We start from the raw sequence: 7059 nt of genomic DNA on the forward strand, positions 1-7059 counted from the left end.
TAAAGTATAATTGTTGAATATAGTTTCTAGCATAAAACATTCATTTGCCTCATCTTTCATAATTTTTTTTCAGCTTCATTTTGCTCTGGAAAATCAAATCAATGTCTTCGGTATTTCAGAATGCTGATGTTTAATCTAGATGTTCTTTCATTATTGTCTGCCTGTCAATCTTTATCTTTCTAAAATCTTTACATATCATACCAGCCAGATGATAAATGATTTACACTGAAGTCTCAATTTTTCTCAACTTAATGTACACACTCAGGCGTAGACCATAAATGTTTTAAGCAGGTGCAGGACTGAATTTCCACATGTTTAGAATGCTCTTTCTTTATCCACCATAGAGTTCCTTGTAGTTCACAGAGTCGCGTGGTTCTCGACATTGCTCTCAGTCCTACACCACCACTCTTAAGTCTTCTTCACCTCAAATAAAATGGATAGAATGACTCCTTTTGCAGCCCCTACCATAAGATCAATTTTACACACAAGAGGATTATGATGCCAAAGTGGATAATTAAGTGTGCATCAGACAGCACTGTTCCTGAAGTCAGTGACCACACTCTATCACGGGGAATCCCCTGGGGGTACTTTCTCAAATATGCGGATGAGTCAATGATGAAGGTCATTTTCCATAATGCCTAAAATTAAATGGTCATTCTGGTATCCCTTCTAAAGGAGAGTCATGTTCCATAGGAGTGGTATGTTATTTCAGCTAGCTACTTTTAAATGCAGTCATTTTGCTAAAATACTTTAAAGTTCTTCACTGTGCATCAGGGTACATTAAATCTTTACAAAAATAGGACCATACTGTACATGCTCTCTTATCTGCAGCTTTTAAAAGCATAATGATGTATTGTTAACCTTTTAAAAACTTCAATGAATATATTCTTAAAGGATGACGTATGATTTTATTTTATTTATTTTTTGTTTATGGCTGCACTGATGGCATATGGAATTCCTTGGACAGGGATTGAATCCTGGATCCTTTTAACCCACTATGCCAGGCCAGAGATTGAACCTATTCCTCTGCACTGATGCAAGCCACTGCAGTTGGATTCTTAACTCACTGTGCCACTGCAGGAACTCCATGATTTTAAATAATAATAACATCAAGAGAATACTTGTTTGTGGCCCTTTTTCTCCAAGTGCTTTATGTTTATTCATTTAATTCTCATAATTTTGTGACACAGGTATTATTTCTATATCCAAAGCTACAAGGTTAAAGTAGCCAACTTTATAATTTCTAGTAATAACAGTTCATATTTACAAAGTGCTTGCAATGTGACAGTCATATGATGATCTGCTAAACAAATTATTTGCTTATCTTTTTCCTGATAATTTTATAAATTTATCCCCTTTGTTGAATGGGAAAACTATTCATAGAGACAAAATAACTTGACCAAATTCATTAGTGAAGCCATAACTCAAACCCAGGTTAAAAAAAAAAAAAAAAAGAGTTTTTAAAAAACATTGTAGTAAATGTGACTAGATCCCTCCCTTCCTTTCTGTGCCCAAGGGCCAGAAGATCTGATCCCAACCAGAAGCCAAGGTGTCACTGGCAATCTTGTACTTGGAGTTTTTGGGAATATGAAAAATAAGTGTTGTCAATCTAAAAGATAAGTGGAGTGATTTCCTCATTATTGTACTTTCCCTGCCTTCTTTAAGAGAACCATCTTCCTCCCTTGCATGCTCTGTGCCTAAAAGTTGCCTACATGTTTTTTCCTTGGGGTTGGCCAATAGAAATCACCAATAGAAGATGGGGAGGCAGGAGAGAGAAGACAATCAAAGCATTTACTCCCCTTTCCTTCCTTGGTGCCAGACCTCTCCACACTCATAGCTATTCGCCGGAGGCTCCTCCAACTTGCCTGTCTCACTGATCTATGGAAATGCCTTTTCTTTCCCTAGTTCTTGCAGCCCCAGCTGAAAAGAGCTATGACATCCCTTATTGTTCTTTTAATCCTTCCACTCCTTCTGTATATAGTCCCTTATTACAGCCTCTTTATATGAACCTTCAAGGATGAGTTCTGTTTCCTATCAGGGTATTAAATGATTTTTTTTTTTTTTTTTTTTTTTTTTTTTTTTTTTTTTTACAGGCACAGACTATATTGATCAGTAGGTGACATTTTCTAGTAACAGAGATTATGAAGCCAGGACAACAATGCTTGGAACCAGATGGGCCACACCCTGCAGGCCTACAAGCCTTGTGCTTTCCCAGCTTCAATATGGAAGAAAGAACTTGGGGTCAGAAACAGAAACATCAGTGTTTTAATGGATGGGGATCTTACAGGTCTGAAGCAAGGTCTTATAGTGACACCCCACTATGTAAGACAGATAGTGGGAAGGGTATGGTGGCAGTCTTCATTACCAGGGCATGGGGAGATTACCAGTTATAGGGGGAAATTCACATCAAGTTGGCTCATCAGTTATAGGGAAACCAGCAGAGTTACTGATTACCACCCCTTAGATAAGCTATAATAGTGGAGATGTTCTGATCTAAAGATTAGAACAGTCACTAGCTGGGGTCCAGGTTAAGTATGTAGGAAGGTCAGTTATGTGCATAGGGTGTTAGGTGGAACAGGCACTGATCTAGCAGAGGATGTAGAGAGAGCAAGAGCACAGCCACCGTGAATGGCCTGATCATACAGATGTTATAATAGCAGCCAAAAATAAAAGCATGTGGTTGTGCAAAGAGAAAAAAAGAGAAACATTTAGCCAGATATTCCAAGGATTCCCTTATCAGCAATGGTATCCTAATTGCATAGATGTTTCAATTTCACTAGGAACTGTCAATCAGGGTCTAGCCACTGAAAAGATGTTAGGCCAGGAAAATGGAAATGTTGAGTAATAAAGATGATGTGAGATCCTCCTTAGAGATATTCTTCCCTTAGATCCAGAGAAAGTGATGGATTTGGCAATATAGCTGGGAGAGATGAACTATGGAACTACAGATCCTACTTTATCCCCCAGGCTAGCAGCGTGGAAACCTCCTATGGCATGCTAATCCAGAACTATCCTGTGGCTGTACAGGAACACAAACTCACCATTTGTATTTAAACTCTCAAGAGAACTCAATCCAAGATTTATAGGTGACTTCTCTCTAAGCAACAAGTTTGGGAATTTATATCATTTTGTTTTAGAAGTGGTTTCTTTGATAATTGACTATGTTGCACAAGGTTTTCGTTTTCACTTGAGTTTTTATATTCCCTCAAAGCTTTGTGCAACAAAAGAAGACTGTTTGGTTGGGTCTTGCGGTACCAGGACCACACTAAGTTCTTTGAGCCCTATGTGATTTTGCTTAAACTTATGGAAATGTCCTATTTCCTCCATATCACTCCAGGCACTCTATTTAACAGATGCCTACTTCTTTTCTTTCTTTTTTTTTTTAATTTATTTTTTATTGTTTTTCCCCCAACACACTTTTTTTTTTCCCTACTTTGCAAGATACTATGAATGACTAGCTCTGGGATGAAGTCATTCCCTCACTTCCATTTCCAGTCTCTCCAGGTAAAATGCATGACTTTTCCTGTTGTTATTACTGGTCACTGGACAAAGCCCCTGTAGGGCAGGCAAGACTACCTCAACCCAGCTTACATTTGTAGCGAGTCTTAACAAAAAGACAGATTAATGAGAGAAAAACAACAACAACAGTTTATTACGGCACATAACACACATGCGGGAGAAATTTAACTGAAAGTAATTCAAAATGGTGGCTTAAAATTCCAGCTTACCTAGTGTCTTCCACAAAGGACAATAAATTGATAGAGAAATGACAGGTCAAAGGAAAGCAGTTTAAGGTTGTCCAAGGGCAGCAAACTGGGAAGAAAACTAATGGAGGAAGGTTTTTTGGTCTCCAGGTCATTTGTCTGCAGTAAAAAGAATTTATATCCTACCTTTGGGCAGAGAAGGGGGAGCTTTTTCTTTGTTTGTTTTCTTTTTCTTTTTCTTTATTTGCTATTTTTTTAGTTGCCTTCAGCTTGGAGTAATTTTTATGTCAAAAGGCATATTTTGGGGCAACCATTCTGGTTTCCTTTACTCATTGCACTTTTTTTTTTTTTTTAAGAGAGTCTCTCTCATTTACCAATTTGTAAGCTCCCTGAAGGCAGGTCTGTGTCTCATTTGTCTCCTTAATATCTAATTCACTACCTAGTCAGAATTTATATATAATAATGACTCTCAAATGAAAAAACAAAAATCTTTTTAGTCCAACATATGATGTAACGAGCAAGCAGGGATGTGGTCCAACTTTTTCTAAAATGTGCAGTTATGCCCTTTTTAATATGATAGAGAACTCTCCTATGAATAACTGAGGCAGAGAATCCTAATTGTTCATCCAATATCCATTTCCCTTGCTTATTAACAGAACCCTAAATTTTGGAGGGCAGAGATGTATTGAGTTTAAAATACTTCTCAGACTCCCTTGAAGCTAAGGATGGACATGTTTTCCAGATCTAGGTAATGTGATATACATGGAGATGTTCATGGAGAAATGGAACTTTCTGGTAACTTAGGTGACCAGTATGAGGGCGTATTGCACAGACACACACACGGACTCACTAAACGGGTGTAAAGTTTTGCCACTCCATCTTCGTCTTTATTTCACTGAATATAGATATAATATCTAGAAGTACAACTGCCCTTCTATACAATGACCAGAGACAGAAGTTGCCTGGTTCTTTGTATATAGTCCTACATGGCTTCCAACTTTATTCCTTATAATGTGAGATAAAAAAAAATCCTTACTTGTCTGAGCCATTGTTTATCAGATTTCTGTAATGTGCAACTGAAAAAAATCCCAAACAATTCATCAATGTGAGTCTTTCATTAACTTTTCACTTGTCATTGATTCTGTGGACAGGAAAATGGCTATGGGCCAAGACTCAGGAGGTTAACATATATTCCCAGTTATTCTAAAATAATTTCAAGTATTGATTCAGTTGCTCCTCCTTTTTTTTAAAAGTACACCTTAATGATCTGATTGCTTTTTTAAAGATACACTTTATGTACGGTGCCCTCTAGTAAGAAATGACAGCTTTAACAGTATGAAACAAGCATGGCCTTAAGAGACAAATGATTCTAGTATCTGCTGTCAGATAAGACGTGCTCAGTATAACTATAAGAAAACTAAAAGCATAGCCTGTGACAGAAATCCCCTTGTGTTGAATGGATCACTTTAAAATAACTACCTATTTATAAAATTTACTTGGTTACCAAGTTGGTAGATATAACAGGCCAATAAGCCATCCTGTTCTTCACTGGTTATGAGGCTTAGCTTCAATTCCCAAGGATGTTATGACTATTATAACCAATCCTCTGAAATGTATTCAGGAAAACACACACTGTCCTCTTCCCTAATGTGGAAGTTTATGGTCTCTGTCAAGCACTTTGCCTAGAGCCCATTCAATGAAGCATTCTTAGGGAAAAATGATTTTCCCTATAGAAACTCCTGCAGTGAAGAAGTAAAATGGTCTTCCCCCTGGTGAGAAAACTTTATAATCACTTGACAGCTCTTTCCTTTTTTTGACTGGTTTTCATGCTTGTGCTTATGGATCTTCCTTTTCAGAACACTAACATCCCAGTTCCTTGTCATGGAAGTAACCTAAAATAATTTTAAAATAAAAAGTTGGGTTTTTTGTTTGTTTTTTGTCTTTTTGCCTTTCCTAGGGCCACTCCCATGGCATATGGAGGTTCCCAGGCTAGGGTTTGAATCGGAGCTGTAGCTACCGGCCTACGCCAGAGCCACAGCAATGAGGGATCCAAGCCATGTCTGCAACCTACACCACAGCTCACGGCAACGCCGGATCCTTAACCCACTGAGCAAGGGCAGGGATCGAACCCGCAACCTTATGGTTCCTAGTCGGATTCGTTAACCACTGCGCCATGACAGGAACTCCGGAAGTATTTTCAATTCATTCATTTAGGAATTCTCAGTTCAGTCTCACCTGGATAAAGTTGAATAACTAGGTACATATTTGAATCTCATTAATCTTGGCTCATATGAGCCAATGGTGAAAGAGAAAGGGTCACATAAAATCCATCTTGGCGACTGAGGTAAAAGTAAACGACAAGGCCATTTTCCATTAGATCATTGAAATAGTCAAGTTGGGTTGCCTGTAACAGAATCTATTCCTTTTTCCTGTTTTCTACCAGAAGTCAGTTTTGTTGTAGCATTCAGCTCTACAATACTCAAGTATTGGAGTAGTTGATTTTTCCTCCTTTTCCACAAACATACCGATATAAGGAAAAAGTACTTCAATTTCAGACAATAAAACATGATGAGAGATTTTCTAGGAGGTTCTGGCAATGATCTACCTCATTTTTCAAGGTTAGCCTTATTATTTAAGATAGTTTGAGTTGGGTTTTCCATTACTTGCAGCTGAAGGCATTCTAAATAAAATCACAGCCTATTTTCCAAATAATTTTCCAATAAATTTATTTCTGAATATAATATCAGGAAGTGCTTTGCAACTCCTGTTATTTTCCCCTTTAATTTTTGAAAATAAGGGTTACATAACTTATCTGGTTCATTTGACCTCCAGAAAGACTAAGAGCTAATTTTATGTGCAGCAACAACAGCTATGTTACACTTGATCTTAGCCAAAAGGCCGAGAAGCGATAACAACAGCTATGTTGACATTTGGTACAAGTATATATTCTTTTACTCTTGATCTTAGAATTCATCATTGTTTCTCTTTCATTTGAATGACCATATTGGTATTTTTTTTTGTAATTCACGTTATGGAATAATAAAATATATACTTTTATGTAGATGAATGTATGAGAGATACTTCTAATGAAAACATTTATTTCTGCTCTGAATCAGTAGAAGACTGGCTATTTTATGGGTTGCAGATCCTGTCCTATCAAGAAAAATCTTACACTGAATGCCAGTACATCCAATGAAGTGGAATTAATTCTGGTTGAAGTTTGGGTAACAGGCCTGGATTCTCACCCAAATAGTCCCACACCTTGCCTCCCTTCTTACACACATAGCTTTCTCAGTCCTTCTGGAAATTCTTTAGGACTTCTGGAAAATTCTTAAATCTTTTTTTTTTTTTTAAT

At 37.3% G+C, this 7059-nt stretch overlaps 1 pseudogene; it reads right to left on the minus strand.

The window, feature by feature from the left end:
* Positions 1–6434: 6434 nt before the first annotated feature.
* LOC146398631 (U2 spliceosomal RNA) lies at positions 6435–6614 on the minus strand (annotated as a pseudogene).
* Positions 6615–7059: the final 445 nt, after the last annotated feature.

This window comes from Sus scrofa, chromosome 11, assembly GCF_054392235.1.
Source record: "Sus scrofa isolate SSC_HxYL_T2T_F1_AM1 chromosome 11, Sscrofa_HxYL_maternal_Yorkshire_Landrace_v2.0, whole genome shotgun sequence".
NCBI classification, from domain to species: domain Eukaryota; kingdom Metazoa; phylum Chordata; class Mammalia; order Artiodactyla; family Suidae; genus Sus; species Sus scrofa.